Source organism: Hyaena hyaena, unplaced genomic scaffold (assembly GCF_003009895.1).
Source record: "Hyaena hyaena isolate Hyena2069 unplaced genomic scaffold, ASM300989v1 scaffold_226, whole genome shotgun sequence".
In the NCBI taxonomy this organism is placed as follows: domain Eukaryota; kingdom Metazoa; phylum Chordata; class Mammalia; order Carnivora; family Hyaenidae; genus Hyaena; species Hyaena hyaena.
In genome coordinates, this window is record NW_024080858.1 from 1049325 (window position 1) to 1075234 (window position 25910).

The window sequence follows — 25910 nt, forward strand, 5'->3', positions numbered from 1 at the left end:
AGCGCATTTAGGTTATTTCCATATTTTGGCTACTGTGAATAATGTTGCAGTGAGCATGAATGTGCATATGTCTCTTCAGTATAATGCTTCTATTTCCGTTGGGTGTGTTTTCAAGAGTAGGATCACATGGTAATTCTATTCTTTAAATTCTTTGAGGAATCTCCATAGTGTTTTCTATAAAAGGAATTTACATTTCCAGCAACAGTGTACAAGAGTTCCCTTTTCTCTGCCCCCTTGCCAACATATGTTATCTCTTGTCTTTTTGATAATATTTTTCTAACAATGTGAGGTGGTATCTTATTGACATTTCGATTTTTATTTCCCTGATGATTAGTGATGTGAACTATCTTTTTCATGTACCTTTGGTCATTTATATGTCTTTGGGAAAATATTCAGATCCTTTGACCATTTTTAATTGCATTGCTTTTTTTCTCTTGAGTTGTATGAGTTTCTTATGCATATTGGATTAAATATCCAGTCACTGGGGTGGGGGAGATCTAGTTCTAGCAGGGGGCTGTGGCCTGCCACCTGAGACGCCCTGCACACAGCCACCTTCCAGGCTCTGCAGAGGGACCTGGAGCTGCAGGCAGCTTCCAGCAGGGAGCTCATCCAGAAGTACTTCTGCAGCTGCATCCAGCAGCAGGCCGAAAGGGCTTCTGAGGAGCTAGGCGCGGTCACAGTCAAGGTCTCCTACCGCGCCTCCGAGCAGAAGCTGCGGGTGGAACTGCTCAGTGCCTCCAGTGCCCCTGGACTCCACTGGCTCCAGCGACCCCTTTGTCCAGCTGACCTTGGAGCCCAGGCACGAATTCCCTGAGCTGGCCCCCCGGGAGATGCAAAAACAGAAGAAGGACCTTCACCCCCTGTTTGATGAGACCTTTGAATTCCTGGTGCCTGCTGAGCCACGCCGGAAGGACGGAGCTTGCCTCCTGCTCACGGTGCTGGACCACGACACGCAGGCGGCTGAGGACTTGGAAGGGGAGGCCTTCCTGCCGCTGCGCTCAGCGCCGGGCCTGACTGGGACGGAGGAGCCTGACGAGATGCCTCAGACCCGTCTGCCCCTCACCTACCCCGCGCTCACCGGGGATCCGATCCTGCAGCTGTTGGAGAGCCGGAAGGGTGATCGGGAGGCCCAGGTGTTTGTGAGGCTGCGGAGGCGGCGAGCCAAGCCGGCCTCGCGGAAGCCGTGGAGGTTGGGGATGGGGTTGGGTGCCTGAAAGGCCTGGATTCTCCCCACCATAGCGCACCCCACCAGCCTGGCCTCACGCTCCCGAAGGACTCTGCAAGGCCGGGGAACCCCAGTGTGTGGCAGGCCCAGCATGCTGATCCCCTCTGGTCCTCCTGGCCAGAGGGGCCCGTGGTGCTGGTGCCCCATTAGTATTTATACCCCCTGCTCCCTGCCTCCAGCCCTGGCCTCAGCATCCTCTACCACATCTCAGCCCCAGGGGAAGGGCACAGCTGTCTTCACCTCCCGCCCCTGGTCTCCTGTTTGGGAAAAGCTGCTCTGGCAGAGACCTCTCCGCTGTTTCTGGCGTGTGGATTTCAGTCCCTGGGGTGGGGCCGAGGGCAAGGGCACAGGGACTCCCGGGGAGGGAAGGGACCCTGCCAAAAACCAAAGATGAGGCTACTGGCGCCCTGAGAGCGGTAGGGTGGCAGCTGTAACGAAGGGGAAGCCTGGCCCCTCTCCTGAGGTGGCTACTGGCAACCTTCTGGGGGACCTGCTGGCTCTGAAGAGGTGAGGACTGGCAGGCAGTGGGGCCGGCCAAGTAGACAGCCTGGCCAGCGTGTCTACTGTGGGCCCTCCCCGGGACAGTACCCGCCACTTAGAAACTTACTTAGCAAAAATAAAAAACCCAAAACCCCAGACATAGGGTTTGTAAATAAACATTTTTTTCCCATTCCATAGGCTGACTTTTAAATTTATTGATTGTTTCCATCGCTATAAAGAAGGTTTTTAGTTTGATATAGTTCTTACCTGTTTATTTTAGCTTTTGTTGCCAAGACCAATGTCAAGGAAATTTTCTCTGTGTTTTCTTCTAGGAATTTTAAGTTTTAGATCTTACATCTAATTCTTGAATCCATTTTGTAATTTCTCCGAGTTGTATAAGATCAAGGTCCAGGTTCGTTCTTTTACATGTGGGACATCCAGTTTTCTCAATGCCTTTTATCGATGAGACTATTCTTTCCCCATTTTGTGTTCTTGGTGTCCTTGTCAAAGATTAGTTGACTGTATGTATGTAGATGTATATTTGGGCTCTATTTTCTGTGCTATTCGTTTATGTGTGTGGTTTTATGCCAGTACCATGCTGCTTTGATTACCATAACTTTGTAATATAGCTTGAAATCAGAGAATGTGTTACCTCTAGCTTTGTTATTTTTAAAGATTGTTTTGGGTATTTGTGGTCTTTTGTGGTTCCATACAAATTTTAGAATATTTTTGTTTGTTTCTGAGAGACATGACATCATAATTTGATAGCGATTGCATTGACTCTATAGATGGCTTTGGGTAGCATGGACGATATTAACAATATTAATTCTTCCAACTCGGGAGCATGGGATATTTTCCATTTGTTTGTGTTCTTCAATTTCTTTTTATCAGCGTCGTATAAACATTTTCAGTGAATAGGTTTTTCACTACCTTGGTCAAATGTATTCCTAAGTATTTACTGTTCCTATGCTTCTATAAATTGGATTGCTTCTTAATTTCTCTTTCAGATAATTCATTTTAGTGTACAGTAGCATAATGGATTTCTGCATGTTGATTTTGTATCCTGAAACTTTACTAAGCTTGTTTGTATCTATTATAATAAACAAACTAAATTTGTTTATTAGTTCTAACACTTTTTTGGTGGTCTCCTATATATATATATGGTCTTTTGGGTTTCCTATATAAGATCACATCATCTGAAGAGATAATTTTACTTTGTCCTTTTCATTTTGGTTGCCATTCATTTATTTTTCTTGCCTAATTGCTGCATCTAGGACTTCTAATTCCCTGTTGAATGGAAGTGTTAGGAGTGGGCATCCTTGTATTTTTTCTGATCTTAGAAAACGAGCTTTAAATTTTTCACTATTATGCTGTTAGCTGTGGGCTTGTCACAAATAGCCTTTACTATGTAGATGTACACTGTCTATACCTAATTTTTTGACACTTTTTATCATGAAAAGATGATGAATTTTGTTAAATGCTTTTTCTGCATTTATTGAGATGATTCTTTGATTTTATCCTTTATTTTGTTAATGTGATGTATCACATTTACTGATTTACATATTTAAAATATTCCTGCATCTCAAGGATAAATCCCACTTGATTATGGTGTATGATCCTCTTAATATACTGAATTTGGTTTGCTAGTATTTTGTTGAGGAGTTTTGCATCTATGCTCCTCAGGGATATTGGCCTGTAATTTTTTTTTTCTTATAGTGTCCTTGTCTGGTTTTGGTATCAGGATAATGTTGGCCTCATAAAATGAGTTTGCAAGTATTCCTTCTGCTTCAGTATTTTGGAAGAGTTTTGAGAAAGATTGTTATTAATTCCTTTTTAAACATTTGGTAGAATTCTCCAGTGACACCATCTTGTCCCGGTCTTTTATTTGTTGAGAAATTCTCTATTACCAATTCACTCTCCTTTCTTGTTTTAGGGTTGTTCAGATTTTCTAATTCTTCGTGATTCAGTGTTAGTTAAATTGTATGTCTCTAGTAATTTATTCATTTCTTCTAGGTTGTCCAAATTATATAGGAATATAATTGTATATAAAAATCTCTTATGATCTGTTGTATTTGTGTGGTATCAGTTGTAATGTCCCTCTTTCATTTGTAATTTTACTTATTTGATTCATCTTTTTTTCTTAGTGTAGCTAAAGAAAAAAATTGTAGTGTCAATTTTGTTTTTCTTTTCACAAAACTAACTCCTAGCTTTGTTGTTATTTTCTATTGTTTTTCTAGCCTCTATTTTATTTATTCTTGTCTATTCTTTATTATTTCCTACTTTCTGCTATTATTGGGCTTTCTTTGTTCTTCCCCCCCCACTCTTTTGATGTGTAATATTAGACTTAGATTGCTTATTTGAGATTTTTCTTCTTAAATTTAAAAAAAAATTTTTTTTTTAATTTTATTTTAAGAGAGAGAGATATAGAGAACAAGCAGGGGAGGGGCAGAGAGAGGGAGATGGAGAATCCTTAGCAGGCTGGGCACTGTCAGTGTAGAGCCTGATGCAGGGCTTGAACCTACAAACTGCAAGATCATGACCTGAGCTGAAATCATGAGTCAGATGCTTAACCAACTGAACCACCCAGGTGCTCCTCTTCTTTTTTTGAATTGAGGTGTAATTGACATATAATATTGTATTAGTTTCATATATTCAGTATAATGATTCAGTATTTGTACACACTGTAAAATGACCACCACAGTGGGTCTGATTTCCACATCCTCATATAAAGTACATTATATGCAACACAATCAAACATGCTATATGTACAATACCCATGACTTACTTTATGACCTGAAGTTTGTACCTCGTTAACTTCTCCTATTTGCCCACCTCACGACCCTCCTCCCCTCTGATAACCACCAGTTTGTTTTCTGCATCTATGAATTTTGTTTCGTTTTTTAGATTTCACATATAGCTGAAATCATATGGCATTTGTCTTTCTGTGTCTGACTGATTTCACTTGGCATATTACCCTCAAGGTCCATCCATGTTGTTGCAAATGGCAGGATTTTATTACCTTTTTGTGGGTGAGTAGTACTCCGTGGTTCATATATCCCACATATCCTTTAGCCATCATCCCTTTTGTTGCCATTTCTTTACTCTTGTAAACAATGCTGCAATGAACACAAGAGTGCATATACGTCTCTGAAATATGTTTTATTTTTTATTTTTTGGATAAATGCCCAGAAGTAGAATTGGTGGGTCATATGGTAGTTATATTTTTAGTTCTTTTTGAAGAAAGTTCCTATGGTTTTCCAGAGTGACTGCACCAATTTACATTCTCATCAACAGTTCATGAGGATTCTTGTTTCTCTACATCCTTGCCTTGCCTTGTTATTTTTTGTCTTTTTGATAATAATCATTGTAACAGGTGTGAAGTGATATCTCACTGTGGTTTTGATTTGCATTTTCCTGATAAATAATGATACTGAGCATCTTATTAGGCATTGGCCATTTGTAAGTCTTCTTTAGAAAATGTCTATTCAGATGCTCTGTCCATTTTTTAAAAAACATTTTTGATGATTATTTATTTCTGAGAGAGAGAGAGAGAGAGAGAGAGAGGCAGCATGAGCAGGGGAGGGTCAGAGAGAGAGGGAGATACAGAATCAAAGAAGGCTCCAAGCTCTGAGCTGGCTGTCAGCACAGAGCCCAATGCAGTGCTTGAACCCACGAACTGAGATCATGACCTGAGCTGAAGTCGGACGCTTAACTGACTGAGCCACCCAGGCGTCCCTCTGTCCATTTTTTAATTGAATTATTTGCACTCCTCTTCAATAATTTAGAAGAATTTGAAAAGGGTAGGTATTAAATCTTCTTTAATTGTTTGGTAGAATAAATCAGTGAAGCTGAATGATCCTGGACTTTTGTTTTTTGGGAGAGTTTTGATTATTAATTTAATTCCCTTGCTAGAAATCAGTATATTCTGATTTTCTATTACTTTATGATTCAGTCTTATATTTTCTGTTTCTAGAAATTTATCCATTTTTCCTAGGTTTTCCAAATTGTTGGCATATAATTGTTCATGGTGATCACTTATGATCCTTTGTATTTTTTGATATTTGTTGTATATTCCCCTCTTTTGTTCATTCATTCTTCTTTTTCTAGTTTCCTTAGCTGCAAAGTTAGGTTGTTTGATATTTTTTTTGTTTGTTGAAGTGGGCCTGTATCATTATGAACTCTTGGCCTGTATAATTAGACCTGTTTTTTTTGCTGTATCCCATAGATTTTGGCATGTTGTATTTTCATTTGTGTCAAGGTATTTATTGATTTCTCTTTAATTTCTTAATTGACCCATTTGTTGTTCAGTGGTATATTGTTTAATCTCCACATATTTGTGATTTTTCCAGTTTTCTTTTTGTATTTTCAGCTTCATGCGATTATGGTTTGAAAAGATGCTTAATAGATTTAATTTAAAAATTTTTTTTAAATTAAAATTTTTTAATGTTTATTTATTTTTGAGAGAGAGAGGGAGAGAGAGAGAGAGAGAGAGAGAGAGAATGTAAGTGGGAGAGAGGCAGAGAAAGAGGGAGACATGGAATCAGAAGCAGGCTTCAGGCTCTGAGCTGTCAGCACAGACCTTGAGGCGGGGCTTGAACTTATGGACTGTGAAATCATGATCTGAGCTGAAGTTGGACACTTAACCGACTGAGCCACCTAGGCACTTCGGTCTTGCTAGATTTTAATCAAATATTGTTGGTATTTGTTTTGTGACTTAACATATGATCTATCCTAGAGTATGATCCAAATGCACTTGAGAAGAATGTGTATTCTACTGCTTTTGGGTGAAATATTCTGTATATATCTATTAAATTCATCTGGTCTAATGTGTCACTTAAGGCTGATGTTTCCTTATTGAATTTTTGTTTGTGTAATCTATCCACTCATGTAAGTAGGTTGTTAAAGTCTTCTACTGTTACTGTATTGATGTGGATTTCTCTTTTTAGGCCTGTTAATATTTGCTTTATGTACTTATTTTGTTCTATGTTGGGTGCATAAATATTTACAAATGCTATATGTTCTTGTTGGATTGACCCCTTTATCATTATGTAATGCTCATCTTAGTCTTTTATTACAGTTTTTGTTTTAAAGTCTAGTTTATTTAATATAAGTGTAGCTACCCCAGCTTTCTTTTGGTTTCCATGAAATGTCTTTTTCCATCCCTTCACTTTCAGTCTGTATGTGTCCTTACAAAGGAGGTAAGTCTTTTGTTCTTTTTGTCCCCACATAACTGCTCCATGTTTTTTGATTGGAGAATTTAGTCCATGTACATTTAAAATAATTATAAACTGTAGGCATATATTTATTGCCAGTTTTAATTATTCTTTTCTTGTCTGTTGACATAGACTTGAATTGCCATGAGTTTCCCTCTTATAATTGCTTTTGATGCATCCCATAGATTTCAATGAGGTATTCAACAAAGTTCTTTCTGTATTGTATTTTGTAAACTGTATTGTTTTTAAAATTTCAATTTCTAATTATTCATTGATAGTGTGTAGAAATAAAATATTGTATTCTGAAACCTTGTTAAATTCACTTATTGAGTCTAGCAGTTGTTTCGTTTTTGAAATTCCTGAAGGATTTTCTATGTTGATAATCACTTTTCTGCAAATAGAGGGAATTTTTACTTTTTTAGTTTGGAGACCTTTTCTTTCTTTTACTTGCCTTGTTGAACTGGCTTAAACTTCCAGTACCATGTGAGATAGATATGGTAAAGGTGACATCATTCCCTTTTTCCATGCGATAAGGAGAAATCTTTCAGTCTTTCTCCATTAACTATGATATTAGCTGTAAGTTTTCTGGAAAGCTGTAAGTTTTCAAGTTGAAGAAGTTCCCTTTGAGTCCCTCTTTGCTAAGTTTTTAGCAGATGTGCTTATTTAGTGTTTCTTTCTTTCTTTATTTCTTTTATTTCTAGGAGAGAGAGAGAGACACAGCGTGAGCAGGGGAGTGTCAGAGAGAGAGGGAGACACAGACTCTGAAACAGGCTCGGCTCTGTGTCAGCACAGAGCCTGACGCGGGGCTCGAACCCACGAACCGTGAGATCATGACCTAAGCAAAAGTCGGACGCTTAACCAACTAAACCACCCAGGCGCCCCTTATTTAGTGTTTCTTAACTGCTCTTTATGAATTTGTTGAGATGGTTATATGATTTTTACTTTTTAGTCTGTTAATGTGGTGAGTTAAATTTATTGATTTTTGAATGTTAAACCAAACTTTGCTTTCCTTGAAGATTTTTATGCTATTTTATGTATTATTGGGTTTGATTTGCTAAAGTTTAAAAAAATTTTTTGCATTTATGTGCATATAGGATATTGGCTTATAGTTATCCTCTCTTATAATGTCTTTCTGGGTTTCATGCCAGAGAATTTCTGACTTCATGCAATTAGTTAAAAAGTGTTGCCTCCTTTTCAGTTTTGTGGAAGAGTTTGTGTAGACTTGATACAATTTTTTTTCTTAAGTGCTTGATTGAATTCTACAGTGGAACCATCTGAGCCTGAAGCTTTTATTTTTTTGTGGGAAGTTTTTAATTATAAAATCAATTTATTTAATAGGCTATTTAGGTTACCTATTTATTCTTGAGTGAATCTGGTAGTTTGTATCTTTAAAGAAATATGTCCATTTTATCTAAATTGTCAAATTTTGGCATAATATTCTTAATATTTCCTTATTTTTCTTTAATATCTGTAGAATATATAATGATGTCATTTCAACCATTCCTGATATTGGTAATTTGTGTCCTCCCCTTTTATTTCTTCTCATTAGTCCAATTATCAATTTATCAATTTCGTTTATCTTTTTTAAGAAGCAGCTTTTATTTTTATTAATCTTTTCATTGATTGGCTATATTTTATTCCATTGATTTTTTTATTATTTCCTTATTTCCTCTCTTCTACCTTGGTATGTACTTTTCTTTTTGTTTCTACTTTTTTTTTTTAAGATTTTTTAAAAGTACTTTTCATAACCAACATGGGAATCAAACTCACAACCCTGAGATCAAGAATCTCGTGCTCTACTGACTGAGCCAGCCAGGTGGCCCTCTAGTTTCTTAACATAGTTAAGTATCAGTTTTTGTTTCATGAGTTCTGATGTTTTGTTATTATGTCCTCATTATGAATTAACCTTTCTATCTAAATAATCTATATCTTTGGTGATGTTCTATACTTTGAAATCTACTTTATCCTATATAATATAGGTGTTCCATCTTTTGATTTTTTTAAATGTTTATTTATTTTTGAGAGAGAGAGAGAAAGAGAGAGAGAGAGAGAGAGAGAGAGAGAGAGAGAGAGAGAGAGAGAGAGAGAGAGAGAGAGATCATGAGCAGGGGAAAGGCAGAGAGAAAAGGAGACAGAGAATCCCAAGCAGACTCTACACGGTCAGTGCAGAGCATGACGCAGGGCTCGATCTCATGAACCATGAGAGCATGATCTGAGCCAAAATCAAGAACCATTCATATAACTGACTAAGCTACCCAGGCGCCCCATTTTTTGATTTCTGTTCACATAGTATATCTTTTCTCATTCTTTTCATTTTAATCAATTTGTATTTATATTTATTTTTTTGATAGGCAATATGAGGAATTGAATATTTTGTTTTTTTATTCTGATCTGATAATCACTGTCTTTAACTCATGCATGTAGGAAATTAACAATTTAATGAGACTATTAGTATAGTGGAGTTTAAATCTTGGTATTTGTTTTCCATTTGTTCTATCTGTTCCTTATCCTCCTTTTCATATTTTTTTTATGTTTTCTTTTGGATTTATTGAATATCTTATTGTTCTTTTGAATTTATGTTGTTGGTTTATTAGGTAGAACTCTTTGTTGTGTGATTTTAGTAGTTGCTTTGCTGTTTATAGTAAACATCTTTAATTTATCACATTCTAACTTATAGCGATTCTCTACTGCTTTATGTACTATATAAAATCTTTACCACAGAATAGTCCCATTTTCTTCTCCCTGCCTTTCTGTCATTATTGCCATATATTTTATTTCTACATATGTTACAAACTCCATAATGCAATATTTTTGCTTTATATAGTCAATTATCTTTTAAAGATACTTAACTAGGGGCACCTGGATGACTCAGTCAGTTAAACATCTGACTCTTGATTTCAGCTTGGATCATGATCTCACGGTTTGTGGGTTCAAGTTCAAGTGTGGAGTCCACTTGGTATTCTCTTTCTCTCTCTCTCTCTTTCTGCCCATCCCCCACTTGTGCTTGCTTTCCTCTCTCAAAATAAATCAACTTTAAAGAATATAAAGATACTTAACTAATAAGAAAAAAGTATTTAAAAAACATGTCATTGCCATTTTTGGTGCTCCTTGTTACTTTGTGTAGATTATGATTTCCATCTGATATCATTTTTCTTTTGGCTAATAGACTTTCTGTATCAATTCTTGTATTTCAGCTGTGTTAATAATGAATTATTTCAGCTTTTGTATATTTGAAAAGTGTGTTTGGTTTACTGTTGTTTTGCTGGATAAAGGATTTGAGGTTGACAGCTTTTTTTTCCTCTTAGAAACTTAAAGATGTTTTTCTACTGTCTTCTTGGTTGTCTTTTTCTGATGAGAAATCTGATGTCATCTTGATCTTAGTTTCTTTTTGTGTAATATATTTTTTCCTCTGGCTACTTCCAAGACATTTCTATTGCAAAGATTTTAAGTGATTTGATCATGACATGTCTTGAATATGTGGTTTATGTATTTCATTAAATATGAAATATATTTTAATATATTTTGGTTATTATGTCTTCAAATATTTGAAAGCTCTAGTGATGGTATGGGATTTATACAGGTTGTATAAGATGAAAACTGCTAAAATAGAAGAATCTTTCTAAAATTTGTTTCATACTTCTTGACTTTTATATTTCCATGAATCATATGGTTATTTTTAGCCATCTATCTAGGCTCAAAGCCTTGGAATAATGTTCTATTAATTCCCCTCTATACTTTAATCAATCACTTATGTTATAGCTGACTTTTACTGCACATCTAGTATTGCCAAAAAACACTATTATCATCTAAGTCTCACAATATCCTCTAAAGTAGGTATAAATGTTTCTATTTTTCCAGTGAGAACAAAGAAGCTTAAAGAAGTTAATCAGGTGACTCTTGTCATTGAAGTTGTAAAGAGAAGAGCCAGAATTCAGGGCCAGGTTTATTTGTCTCCTGAGCCCCCTTTCTTTTTTCTCTAGTGGAGTAAACCATTTCTCTCAAAGGACAATATTATTCTTCAGAGAATTTCCCTCCTGAAGAAATTTTGTTATTATTTTTTAAGTTTCAGGGACAAAGATTAGTTATAATCTTTGGTTCACAACATTTTTATCATTGGTCTATTCATGGCCACATTTTATTTTTTGTTTTAAAAATATTTTTTAAGTAGGCTCCATGGCCAGGGTGGAGCCCAGTTTGGGGGCTTGAACTCACAACCCTTAGATCAAGACCTGAGCTGAGATCAAGAGTCAGAGGCTTAACTGACGGAGCTACCCAAGCGCCCCCCCCGCCCACATTTTATTTTTTTATTTGTTTGTTCTTCTGTTTTAAAATAATAATAATGACAATAATGAAGTGAACTACCACCCAACATGAAAGATAAAACCTTGTCAATAACTTATACCTACTCACTGGCTCTTTTATTAACCTCCTTTCAGTTCCTACTGATACTATATGACTTACAAGTGTAGATATCTCAACTTTGAACTATTTAAATTGCCTCATAATTGATTCATATCCAATTTCCCCCCTCAATCCATTCTAAACATCTCGACATTTGATTGATATTATTAAAATACAACTCCTTTTACATCATTATCTTATTCAAATCTTTCATTCTTTCCCCAGGATTTCTTAGCTGGCCTTTGGAGACCTCTAAGATTTTACCTCAATCTACACTAGTTATATCTTACAGTGTGTTTGTACTTTGCATGCTTTAGACAAATCAAAGTGTTCATAATTCTCAGACAATCCCCCATATTTTTATCCTTGACACCTCAAAAGCCATTCTCTTTGCTTGTAAGCCAGTCTCTGATTAGTCATCTCTTTCATGAAGTTTTCCTTGATTCTCCCAACCAGAAGTAAACACCAAACTACCCAAATCACTCATAGACTAGGTCTATCACATGGTTCTTATTGCCTACTAATTCATGCTACAACAATTTGTAGTCTTGTTTTACTTCCATTAATGGATTGTAAGCTCCTAAGGAATGGGGATTATTTTAAATTTATTTTTGTATTTCTCATCAGCACAGTCACTTGCTATGGTTTTCCCTTACTTGTGGGCAGGATGGATGTCCATTAACCTTGGGGAGTCAGCACCAACCAATTATTTCTGCTTTTCATTCTCAAGGCCTTTTTTCTTTTGCTTTTCATGACTCACTGCTTCTCCCTATATGTGCATTGAATATACAGGTCATGGTGGAGGTTTAGTGGGGGTGGGAGGAGTAGAGATAAGGGGAGGAGGAAAGGAAGTTCCCAATACATAGAGCTATGTCATAGTCTCAAGAGACGGATCTACAAGGAAGTGATGTAAGCCCATTGACAGGTGAGTATATGACAGTATCACCTATTTCAAGGGTAAAGAGTGGCTGCAATGGAAGTTAGATCAAGAAAAAAAAGGTGGGTGGGGACTCTAATTTCATATCATGCCTCATGCTATTTCTGGTACATCCTAGGTGACTAGTCATTCTTAAAGCTACATTAAATAATAATACCTTGCCCTTGAATAGCACATGAGAATGTGATTCACATTATCCTTATTATAATGATGAGGCAAATAGATTGATGCAGTTTCTTTAATTATCATGCTTACTGTTTAGGAAGTTAGTTACATTCTCTTAGGCTACTCCTAGCCCAAGGGAATGTAAGGACTTTTGAGGGCAGAAGATGGATGACATCTCTAAATAGGTCTGAACAAGAGCATCGATGGATGGAACTCTCCCCCTGTTTGATGTGGTGCTGCCCTAATCATACACTTTCATGTGCTGAAACGCAGTTCCTAAGGTTCTTTAACATTTATTTTACAATATGTTCTCTCGCTTCTTTCAGAGCTCCAGATGCGTTGCTTTCCTGGTACCCTTGACTTTCTGGATGGTGGTTTGGGTTGGGTCCTCTTCTTGGTGGTCTGTTCAGAGCATCCAAGCAGTGACAGGCGAATTAAACTTATTTGATGGTGTGAATTCCAGTTTTCTTAGATCCATTTCAGCTAAGTTGCTAAGAAGGAACGGTCCTTTCACACATTTATTTCTGAGAAACACTGCAGAGTGTTTCTACTCTTAATTCCACTTGCTCTCCAACAATTTGTACATTGTGTGACCCACTGCATGCTGCTTTTGCAGATTTACACCTTCAGTGGAAACTTGCTGGATAAAAGTCACTAGGAAGAAAGGAGGGAAAGAGAGAGGGGGAGAGGAATGGAGGGAGCAAAGGAGGATGGGAAGGAGGAAGAGGGCAAGGGTGGGGGAGAGAGAGAGGGAGAGAGAATGAGAGAGAGCGAGCCTTTGTTTTTAGCTTGCCTCCTAAATCAGGGCAGACAGGAAACCATTGTAGATATACATGATGTTGACGTCTAGGTGATGAGGCCTGTCAATGTTGCTAAGCTGGTTTCATTGGCATTACTTAAAAAATCTAGCCTACAGATCTAGCCTATGAAAGATTCCAGGAAAAAAGTTATTTCCAATGAGTTCTTTGTGGTGGTGGTGATGAGGGTGTGTGTTATTGATCTTATAATAGAAATAATGACTTTAAACCAGGTTTTCTAAGGAAATTAATGACTGCCCCAAGTTAATGGCCTTCAGCCAATCTCCCAGTCAGCCATTAATCCTCAGGAAATGCCCTGGGCCTTGATCATTATTGTATAAATAATACAAAAGTGGGTATAGTTCTCTCATCAGATGGGAAGCCTATATTGCTCCCGTTGTCTCCAGGACTCCCTTTATGGTAAAAAGAATAACCCATTAGGAGGGAAAGCAGTAACAATTTTGTTACCAATGCAAATAAATAGTCTTGTTTAACTAAAATTATTAAATAAGATATTAAGCAACTTGAACTCTGTATGTTTGAGTAAGAAGTAATGGAGGGTTCTGAGTTCAGAATTCTTAGACAGCTATAGTCAGAGCTGTGAATGAGGTAAAATATAGAGCCAAATATTGAATTGAGAGTAATGCAATTACTGTCATATTAGATATTTCAAGTTAAAATAAGGGTTAAAGTAACACATAATTGACTACTTTAATGCTTACAAACAAAAGATGGTACTGAAATTTACTTTTAAAATCAGGACCTTATATTCTAATAAAAATAGCTAAAGGAACTACATTTTACAAGTTTTCAAATAAATATCATGATGAATAGGGATATTTTTCTTATCTTAAAATATCAAAGGATTTTTATAGTCCTCTTCGTGGCTTATTTTGCATTCCATGATCTTCAAGAAGGCAAATAGTGAAATGAAAAACATGTGTGAGAAATTAGCAGAGCAGTTGCCCTTGACTGCCACAGGAGATGCTACTGAGGTGGAAAGGCCTTCAAAGGGATTTTCCTATTTTGAACAGAGATGTACATGAAAATTATTATCCCGTGTCCTAAATTAAAGTGTAAATTTTACATGAAGTAGGTTCTGAATAAACATTTTCAGAATGAATAAACATATTTTAACAAAATATGAATAAACATTTTAAATGTAATTATTTACATTTAAATAATTTAAAATTTTGTCAATTATACCTCAGTAAAGTTGGAAAAAAATAAAAAAAATACAAGGCACCTGGGTGGCTCAGTTGGTTAAGCATTTGACTTTGGCTCATGTCATGATCACACCATGATCACATGGTTTGTGAGTTTGAGCCCCACATCAAGCTCTGTGCTGACAGCTCAGAGCCTGGAGCCTGCTTCAGATTCTGTGTCTTCCCCTCTCTGCCCTTCCTTCCTTGCTCATGCTCTGTCTTTCCCTCTCTCAAAAATAAATAAACATTAAAGTTTAAAAAATAAAATGAAATAAAAAAATTTAAAAGGTAAAAAATACTTGTCTTCGCCTGGAGTTTTTTGTATATTTGGAAAATCAGCTTTTTTTTTTTTTAAGTTCATTTATTTATTTATTTTAGCAACCATTACACCCAATGTGGAGCTCAAACACGACGCTGAGGTTGAGTCACATGCTCTTTTGACTCAGCCAGCCAGGCACCCAGATTTTCTCTTTATCTTTGCTATACATCGTGTGTGTTTTCTCCTAGATTAGCATTTCTTTTTTCTCTTACATTTTTTTCTTTTTCCAAATGACTATCCATTTGCCACAACACTATTTATTCAAAAGTCCATTTTGTCCTCACAGGCCTGAAATGTTATGTCAGTTATATTCTAAATTTCCATATGCAGTTATGTTTATTTTTCAACTTTCCTTTCTGTTGTATTTGGCTGGCTGTTCATATGCCATGTTTTGATACATAGGAGATTTAATTACTTCCCTCTTGACTTTATTTTTTATAACTGGCTTATCAGATAATTGTGCACGTATTTGAATATACACATGGATTTTAGAGCCAACTTATCTAATTCCAGAAAAAAAATCTTATTTATGTATATTTTTAGACAACTACAGTACATTCATGTTAACTAGGAGGATACCTGATACCTATTTTGGGTTCAGTGATTCTAATGAAGAGCCCATTTGTTCAATTTCCTTTTGTCTTACAAGAGTGTTTGCAAGTCATCCATGTATGTCTTGTACATAATTGTTAATTTACAAAGTGTTTATTTTTATTTTTTGTTGATGTCTTTCTTCTGTCATTATATCTTTTGATTGGTTATTATATATATTAGGGCTGCAAAATTTTGTGTACTTTTGTATCTTGCTAAGTTACTGAATTATTTTATTTATGATAATATTATCATTGATTCAGGCATTCCAGTTAAGTATGATACCAAGTGAAAGTAGAGATGATTTTATTTCTTTTCCAATTTTTTTTTAAATATTTTATTTATTTCTAGGAGAGAGAGAGAGAGAGTGTGAGCAGGGGAGGGTCAGAGAGAAAGGGAGTCACAGACTGAAACAGGCTCCAGGCTCTGAGCTGGCAGTCAGCACAGAGCCCGACGCGGGGCTCAAACCCACGAACCGCGAGATCATGACCTAAGTGAAAGTCGGACGCTTAACTGACTAAGCCACCCAGGCGCCCCTCTTTTCCAATTTTTTTAATCTCAAATTCTTTTCTCCTGTTTCACTGCACTAGCTAGTAAGTCTGATTCTGTGTTAAATAGTTAAAAAGAACAGCAGGCATTTTGCCTTGTTCTGGATCTTAGTGGGAATGCTTCTAGTGTTTACCTAACAATATTCTGGCTTCAGGATTGAGGTAAATTTATTTTATTAATTTAAAGAAAAAAATCTATGGCTTCCTATTTTATGAAATATTTTACCAGAAATGAATTTTGAATTTAGTTGTGTTTGATTTTTTTTAGTGTCTGTATCATTAGTCAAGTAATTTTAAAAAAATCTTTTCAGATAGTGAATATAGTAGTAGATTTCTTTCTTTTAAGTTTTATTTATTTATTTTGAGGGAGAGTGTGTACTCATGTGCATGAGTGGGGGAGGGGCAGAGAGAGAGAGAGGGAGAGGATCCCAAGCAGGCTCTACACCGTCACTACAGAGACCAACACAGAGATCAATCTCACAAATCGTGAGATCATGACCTGAGCAGAAATCAAGAGTCAGGCACTTAACTGTCTGAGCCACTGTCTTAATATCAAATCACTCTTGCATTCATGTAATAAACTGGTCATGATATATTAATTTTTAAACGAGCTGTTGGATTCTATTTCCCAATATTTTGCTTAAGAATTTTTGCCTCAATATTCTAAAGTAAGTTTGGTTTCTGTTTTTCTTTACTATGCTATTTTATTAGCTTTATGTATTGATACTTTTTTTTGTAATGGCATTTTTGGAAATGTCTATGTTTAGAAAAATTTATATAGCATTGGAGTATTTCGACTTTGGAGGCTTGGCTGAGCTCCCCTGTGAAACTATCTGCACGTGGTCATTTTTAAGGGCAGTTCTCCATTTCTCTTTTGAAATTTAACCCAAGATTTTTAATATAAGAAACGCATATTTGAATCTGTGATAGGAGAACAATGGCACCCAAAATATCCATGCCCTAGTACCCCCAGTATCTATGACTCAGTTATGTTTGCAGATGTGATTAAGGGTAAGGACCTCCAGATGGGGAGATTATCCTAAACTGCCTCATTTTTTGAGAATTTAAAAGTGAATAACTTTTTCTTGCTGGGCCAGAGAGATACAATGTGAGAGAGACTTGACCTGTGTTTACTGTTGCTGGCTTTGAAGATGGAGTAAGGGACCACGAGCCAAGGAATATGGGTGGCTTCTAGAAGCGGGGAATAGCCCTCAACTGACACCCAGTAAGAAAACAAGGACCTTGTTCATACATCCACAGGAAAACAATTTCTACCAACACAAGAATGAGCCAGGAACAAATTCTCTTCCAGAACCTCTGTAAAAGGAAATACCCTACTGACATGTTGATTTTAGTCCAATGAGACCCATACTGGATTTATGATTTAAGAACTATAAAATAATAAATACATGGTGTTTTACACCACAAGTTTGTCATGACTTTTTATGGCAGCAATGGAAAACTAATACCTGGACAGAGAAGGTCAAATTTGATAAATGTATTTGTATTGAAACTGACTGTTTTAGCTGAGTTTTCAAATTTATTTTCATAGAATTACAAAGTATGGACTCACGATTTTTGAAATTTTATCAACTTATTTCTCCTTTGTTACTTATTATTTTGTGTATTTGTACATTTTTTTTTTCTTTTTCGTGACGTTTGGCAGAATCATCTGAAGCTTTATTTGGGAAAAGACACTTGAATTGGCTTTTGGCTTTTATTATTATTTTTTAAATGTTTTTAGTTTTTATATGTTTCTTTGTTTTGAGAGACAGAGAGAGAAAGAGAGCATACACAGGGGATGGGCAGAAGGGGTCGGGGAGAGAGAGAGAGAGAGAGAGAGAGAGAGAGAGAGAATCTCAAGTGGACTCCATGCCCAGCCCCAAGACCCATGTGGAGTTTGATCTCACCACCCTGAGATCATGCCTGAGCTCAAATCAAGAATTGGATGCTTAATGATTGAGCCACCCAGGCTCCCTGATTTGGCCTTTAGTTGGGGATATGAGCAAGCGGGGGTATCCAGGGCAATGGACTCCTCCTACTGGTGAGGCCTGGGGCAGAGCTTCAGATGGGTCTTCCAGTTTCTGACACTCCCCAGCACAGCTCCTTCCCCTAAAGGCTCCATGGCAGCCACAGGAGCAGGGTGGCTGGGAGGGACCACAGTGGCTGTTCAGGTGGACAGGATGCCAGACAGCTTGGACACCAGCTTCACATTGTGTGTCTTGATCTTTCTCACAACCATAGCCTTGGAGGAGCTGTCACAGCTGAAGGTACTAGAGCCACCGCCAGAGCCAAAGCTAGACTAGAAGCTGCTCAAACCATAGTTGAGATCAGGGCTCATGAGTACTCTGTAGGCTGAGCTCAGCCCACCTGAGCAGCCGCTGGTGGTCTTAGTATAGATACTCATGTTCTCATTCCAGACTCCAGCTAGCTTTCCATGCTGTCTAGTAGCTTGCAGTAGATGGCGATCTCCAGTGTTCAGGGCCGGCTTGATGTTCATGAGCTTCTTGTACTCACACAGCTACCATGCCGTGTCCTACTTGGCTCACGGCAGGGAGGCCTCCAGCTCCGCCAGCTTGGCATTGGTGTACTTAATGGACAGCTCCCTGCCCTGCTCAGCCTCAGTGACTGCATGCTCTTTGAGCTCTTCCTCGTACTTACTTTTGATGTCCTCTGTTGCCAAACTCCACCCCCAGCTTTTGCTTCTCTTGGTCCAATGTGTCCAGCTGCTGCTGAAGGTTGTTGATGTATCTCTAGAACATGTCCCCATGTTATCTTCTGAGTTATTTTCTGCTGCAGAAGGCCCCACTTGGACTCTGGAATTTTGTTCTTCTGCTCCAGGTGCCAACCTTATCGATGGAGGCAAAAGTGTTGTTGAGGGTTTTGATCTGCTCCTTCTCCTGGGTGCGCACAGCACTGATATTGGGGTCCGCTTCCAGCTGAAAGAGGTTCAGCAGGCTCTGGTTCACTGATGCAGCTGTGATGCTGCCCCCTTCCCTGGCCCCACCATAGCCACTGACCATGCTTATGCTGCTGCCCAGACCACCCTGGAAGCTGCTATCACTGACCCCTCCCACCACCCCGAAGGCTGAGGAGCTGATGCGGGCTTCAGGTGCTCTCGTGTCTCAGGGGCTGCTGAAGGCCGGGGGTGGGGGGAGCTGTGTGCCAAGGGGAACACCATGTAAGACTTCTGGGTCATCACGATAGACCTGGTGCAGGCTAGAGTGGAGGCGAGTAGGCTGAACCTGACAGAGGTTTAAGAAGGAGCTGAGAAGCTACTTCTAAGTGGGGATCTCTTTTTCTTTCTTTCTTTCATTTTTAAAAATCTTAAATGTTTATTTTTGAGAGAGAGAGAGAGAGAGAGAGAAGGAGAGAGAGCATGTAGGGAAGGGGCAGGGAGAGAGGGAGAGACAGAATCCCCAGGAGGCTCCAGGCTCTGAGCTGTCAGCACAAAGCCTGATGTGGGTCTGAAACTCATGAGCCATGAGATCATGACCTGAGTCAGATGCTTAACCAACTGAGCCACCCAGGTGCCCCGGGATTCTCTTTTTCTTTGATTAAGTTAACCAATTTTTGTTTTTGGCTGCTTTTAGTCATCTGAAAGGGGAATCTTGGATGAGAAGGCAAAAGGGCCCTATCTTTGCCTCTAGACTTGGCCCCATTCTCGGTGCTGTTTTGGAGAGGACTGGGCCAGGCTTATCTCCTGCCAAATCTGCCTCTACAGAAATATCTTCTAATCCTCTTGAAGGAATTTCTCCTGCAGGACTGCTAAACTTGGCAAGGAAAAGCCAATTCTTACCAATATTTTGATAGTTTTTCCCCAGGTTGTCTCACTCATAAGCTCCATCTGCCTGTGACTTGTATTTGTAAGATATCATAGTCCAGGCTAATCAGAGAGTACAGGTTACCGCAGAATCCACCCTAACAAGGATCACCAACTTTCCAGGCTGCAGTATCTGTTTTCTTGCTGCTCACCAACGGACCGCTAAATTAATATTTAATATTTTAAGTTTTGTTAATGTAGCTCGCGTCTAGGTACCAAACGCTCTTGTCGTGGGGTATATTCACGGTTAACATAAAGTTAACATAAAGGATAAAATAACAGTGGCTTTGAAAAAAATAAAAGTATATTTGTGACAATTCAAGCACAAGCAGTCAGGGTTAGGAGAGGACAGCCTTGTTATCTTTTCTCACTCTCTATAGTCCCTTGGGCCTGCTCCGGCCCGTGTGCTTGCATGTGACTCACTCCTTTGCTTCCACGGTCTAGGCCCGAGGACGGCACCCCTCTCTTCTGCTTAGAATCAGCTGGCAGGACGTAGGCACATTCCTGCATTCCTACCTGTAAGGAGAATGCAAAATTCAGGGTTTATTCTCTGTGCCAGCTTGTCCAGATGAAACACAGGGACAGTCTCATAATGACAATCAAAAAAGGGACACTGGATAGTGAGGCCTATTGGGAGCACACCCCACATCCTTTCCCTCATGACTTTTTCCCTTTTTTATTCCCTTTGAAAAGTAAGGATTTTTTAAATTAATTTTTCTTTTTTTTTTTGCATTTCAAGGCTTAAACATTTCTCCCAGAGTGAGATTTATATTTAGAGAAATTTAAGCTAGTCTATTCTTTCTAGAGTTCTTAGTTTTTTCTCTCCAATGAAAATAGCCCTTTCATCATATATAATCTTAATCATTGTTTAAAAACTCAGCCAGCAAAAGAGAAAGGAAATATCCAAAATTTCTGCACGTTGAGGAAAAATACCTTCTAACGTTTTGATGATTATTGTTTCATGTATCTTTTAATTTATTTTTTTAATTTTTTAAGCTTTTTAATTAAAATTTTTTTTATAGTTTATTGTCGAGTTGGTTTCCATATAACAACCAGTGCTCATCTCAACAAGTGCCCTCCCCCATGCCCATCACCCCCCTTCCTCTCCCCCCAACACCCATCAGTCCTCAGTTTGTTCTCAGCATTCAAGAGTCTCTCATGGTTTGCCTCCCTCCTTTTCCCCAACTATTTTCCCCCTTCTTCTCCCCCATTGTCTTCTGTTAAGTTTCTCCTATTGCACATATGAGTGGAAACATATTCATGTACCATTTTTAGAAATATACACATACACTCCTTTCCCCAAAGATTTTAGCGAAAGATGATCATATAATAATTCTGTTGTTTCTTTACAAACTTTTAAAAAATGCAATTTTCTTTTTGTTCATTGTCTCTTCTCCCACCAACTGAATAACTCTAGGTATCAATGTTAGTAACTTGGTATGTATCTTGACTTACTTTAATTTGTAGTCATGTGATTATATTCATATACATGTTTACATATATTTATATACATTTAGAGTTATATATGTATTCAAATATTTTGGTATTGTTTGGTTTAGAAAAGTAGGATAATATATATATCTCCGTCTCTTGCCTTTCTCATTTAATAGCATATTGTAGAAATCATTTTTGTATGTGTGTGTGTATTTTATTTATTTTATTTTATTATTTTATTTTATTTTATTTTTTTCCCCAGAACTTAAGACTTTCTTAACTTTCTCTACTTTCTCTACTTTATGGTGAATCTAACATATTTTTCTTTTTTTAAGGTCTATTTATTTATTTATTTATTTTAATTTATTTTCTGAGAGAGAGAGAGAGAGAGAGAGAGACAGCATGGGCATGGGAGGGTCAGAGAGAGAGGGAGACACAGAATCTGAAGCAGGCTCCAGGCTCCTAGCCAGCTGTCAGCACAGAGCCCAATGTGGGGCTCAAACCCACGAACCGTGAGATCATGACCTGAGCCGAAGTCGGATGCTTAACCGACTGAGCCACCCAGGCGCCCCTATTTATTTTTATTTTTGAGAAAAGGAGATAAAGAGAGGGAGAGGCAGAGAAAGAAGGAGAAAGAGAATCCCAAGCAGGCTCTGTGCTGTCAGTGTGAGCCCAATATGGGCCTCTACCTCATGACTGTGAGATCATGACCTGAGCTGAAATCAAGAGTCAGACGGTTAACTGACTGAGCCACCCATGTGCCCCAGAATCTAACATTTCTTTTAGGAACTAATTATGAGATGCTTAAATCACTACAAAATAAAAACCTCTTTCATTAATATTGTAGGGGCCAAAGGCAGGCAGTCATAAAATGTGCTGTGGAAATCTTTTTAATCATTGATTATAGATTGGTAAAATTCTTTGAAATTGGTGCATGTTATTTCATGGAATTTTTTTTTACCACAACTTATTAAAAATTTTTACTCATTAACAGACCCTCACTCTCCCCCCTCTCTGATTTTTTGTCCTGGCCCTAAAAAAGGCTGCATTAACTATCCTTCTATATTAGTATTTTATTTCTATGGTTTGGGTTACCAGTAACAGAGACACTGATTTGAAAAGTGTATGTGATTTATATTTTAACAGATATTGCCAGACTGTTTTCCCAAAAGGCTGTAACAATTCATTCTTCCTCCAGCATACTCTTCTACGTCTCCCTCATCAATAGGCGAACCACTGTTTTAAATCTTACCAATGTCGTATTTGTTACCTGTTGCTCTCTTAAAACTTCATTTTATAACAGCGAGATTCAGTGCATATATATATTTAATTATTGTGTATATTGTATATATATATTTATTTAATTAAAAAAGACTCACAAATTTATTTTAAATTGCTCTTAGAAATTCAAAGTGCAGGATTGCTGTAGCTGTATGTAATTGACATACATATTATGGATGTCAAAACCAAATGTGTGTATTTGATTGAAGCAGATAATTTTCCCTTAGCGGTATTGTGTTTCTCTTAAATCTTTAGGAGCCTGCAGGCTGCTATATAAATGGTCTGAGTGCTAGGTGAATTTTTTTAATGTAAAGATATACAAAATTGTAGCTACTTGTTTCTATCTGATAGAGACAGAAACTGTGAAATAAATTTGGTTGTTCTCAAGGCATTTTAAACAAGCAAAAAAAAGTTCCACTGTCTATAAAGAAACTGCATTTATACGTTTTATTATTAAATCCACCACTGCTTTGCTGACTAATAAAATGGAAAATGTGTGCTTTTATAGGTTTATAAAAAGGCAAGCTATAGTTTCATGAAAAATATCTTGCACCGATTGAATACAGGTGGCTACTTGTTTAGACTTTGAAGATGTAAAGGCTTAGTATAGATGTCTGAAAAAGGTAATATGGCACAATAAAAAAAAATCTTCCTTTCTTTGCTCATCAATCCTTTGGGTATTCCATGTCAAATAAACGCTACAACAATTTATAGTAAAAGTACACAGTGGAAGTGCCAACGTTAACACTCCTTAGGACTGGATACCTGCCAGACTTTTCACACCAATATTTAATGTGAACTAAAATGTCTTTTCCATTGGAAGTGTGAGAAGGAGCTTGCTTTCCTATATTTGGCAACACGCTTATGTGAAGTATAAAGTCAAATGCCCGTGATGTTCTCTTTATTTCAACCATGATAAATTGTGTTCATTTGTTTAAGTGCATGTGGCAGCTTTAGTGTTCCAACTATAAATTTTGGTTAACTTCTATTGACATGCTGTATTAAACTTAAGAAAAACAAATTACACTTCACCCGTTTTAATTGACTAAATGTGTCAAAAACACAGTAAGTATAACACAAAAGGTCAGAGCCTTCGTCTACACTGTAATGGGTGTCATGGCAGGGATCCAACTTTTCTTGTACATTTCATTTTTCATGAAGTTGTAGCGCAAGGCATACGTTTAACATTCACTTCCACTTCTCATTTGTACTTCAAAGTTTATCATAGGCTGTGTGACTACCAAGAACACTTTTCTCTTGTGCTATTTAAAGTTCTGTGTGCATTGACGTGTGTGCCCAGAGAATACTGATGTTCTCCTGTAAACAAGGCCTTGAGAATGGACTTTGGCATCCTGAGGGACGCGATGCTGATTGATGGCACACCCATAGATCACTGTAACACTCCCTGGAAAAGACCTGGTTTGCGTATCTAGTCCCTGCTTCCAGGACTGAACAAGCAACCATGTGGGTAGGTGCCAGATTAAACTTGGCATATTGGATTCCCTTGGGATCTGATGAAAGTTACCAGTTTTCATTCTTTTGCTCTATGTCCAACCATTTATATAAATCTTTATTCCTTCAGGAATTTATTAGCTTGCTGCCTGATGATTATATAGCATTAATTAAACTCTCTCTCACCTGCTGGGGTGTCCTCTCTCTTTCTCTGGTCACTCTTTGGTGTGGTCTCTTTTCATCTCTTGTCTCAAAATTAGGTTCCAACATTAGTTTCCAGTGTGAATTTACGTCTGGAAAAACTCACCGTGGAGCAGGTGTTTGCAAAGTGTGACGTTTCATATTGGAGAAAACAGCGATTCTAAATCTTAAACTTTATTCCATTTCTATTACTATTTGTAAGAATCTCATTCTAAGGAACATGCTTTACCGCCAAGACACCATAAGTTTTATGTTGGCAATAATGGGAGACTGTTTGTTCTGCTCTGATCAATTTAGGGTTGGAAAAAATAACAGTATCCTTGTCCAAGAAGCCAGAGACTGTCTGATGGAACCTAAGCAGCGGTTTAAATTCTCCTTAATAAAAGAAAGAGACTGTTACTCCTCCCCTACCCTAGGGGATCACTATTATCACAAAGATCACCTGAGACTGAGTCAGGTTCTACATTATAGTTTGCAAACTTTCTGTGAAGTGCCAGAGAAGAAAACTTGACCTTTTAAGCACCTAGGGTCTCTGTCACAAGTACTCAACCCTGTCATTGACAGCATAGCCATCAATATTACATAACTGAATGTGGCTGTGTTCCAATACATGTTTATGGACACTGACATTTGCATATCATATAAGATATCTTGCATGTCATGTCATAGTCTTCTTCTTTCCTTTTCCTAACCATTTAAGAATGTAAACACCACCCTTAGCTAATACTAATTTCTAAAAGGCCCAAGAAATTTAAAGAAAGGAAGTTTTCTTTTAAAATAGTGCTGTAGTCCTCTTTTACCTGCAGCATTTTCTTTCATACAAGGATAGTTTACTTCTCTTTGCTTATTTTTGATCAGTTGATAAATATATTGATATTTTCAAGTCCAATCTAATGGAATTACGTGTAGCAATTGTTGATGTCTTGTTCTATCTGCTCGGTACCCACAATATCCTTGCTGCTTTGTGCAGCAAGCATGTGAGGTTCTGTGTGAGAACTTCTCTGGCCACTGGAGTGTTTTTGGCCTGTGGGTGGGGCATGCTGGGAGCGCTGAGGAATTCAGGTCCCTCGGGAGTAGCTCTTGGTCAATGCGTGATAAAAATGGAGGGTGAATATCCCTAGCTCGGGACATCTCTGAGTCATATTGCTCATTGTCCCCTTTGATTCTTCAGTGGGATTGGAATTCTAGTTGCTAATCATTATAACCTGCTTGAAAACATAGCCTTAATTGTTTTCAAGCCTTCCTTTCTCTATTTTCAAATCCCCACTTCTTTCCTGGTACTTTTCAGGATTACTTCTCAAAGAAACCACTTGCTTACTAGATTCTGAAGAGATTGCACATACTTAAATTCAAAACCAACCTTTTGTAATGAAGGCCACTGGCCTAGGTTGTACATTTTAAGTCTTTGTTTTCTTCTTTCATATTTAGGCAGAGCCTGCCATCTGTCCTTTGTGTATGGCAAGGATTTTCCCTTCTCCTCTTTTGTCTTCAGCCAAAGGGAAGATATCATGACTATTGACTATCTGCATGACTGCTGCATCCCAAGCAGAGGTAGGCTATCTCCATGCTGGTCATACTGATTGTTGTGCCCCATACAGTATGACACATGACACAAGAAAATCGGTCAGAGGGGACATTGTGCATCCTCCACTTCCTCTTCATACCCATCCTGTAAATATGTCAACAAAGGCGATCTCTATTGACAGCTCACTCTCTCTTTTCCATTGTGAAGAGTAGAATAAGGATGAATTAGAACAATATGGTCTCTTTGAAATCCAAATCTTGGATAAATTTCACTCTGCATCTAATATACTCTAGATTTCCTTACTACCCCCTGT

The 25910-nt window shown here is 37.8% G+C and overlaps 1 pseudogene; it reads right to left on the reverse strand.

Moving 5' to 3' along the window:
* Positions 1-18426: 18426 nt before the first annotated feature.
* Positions 18427-25203, reverse strand: LOC120239120 (annotated as a pseudogene).
* Between the last annotated feature and the right edge of the window lie 707 nt (positions 25204-25910).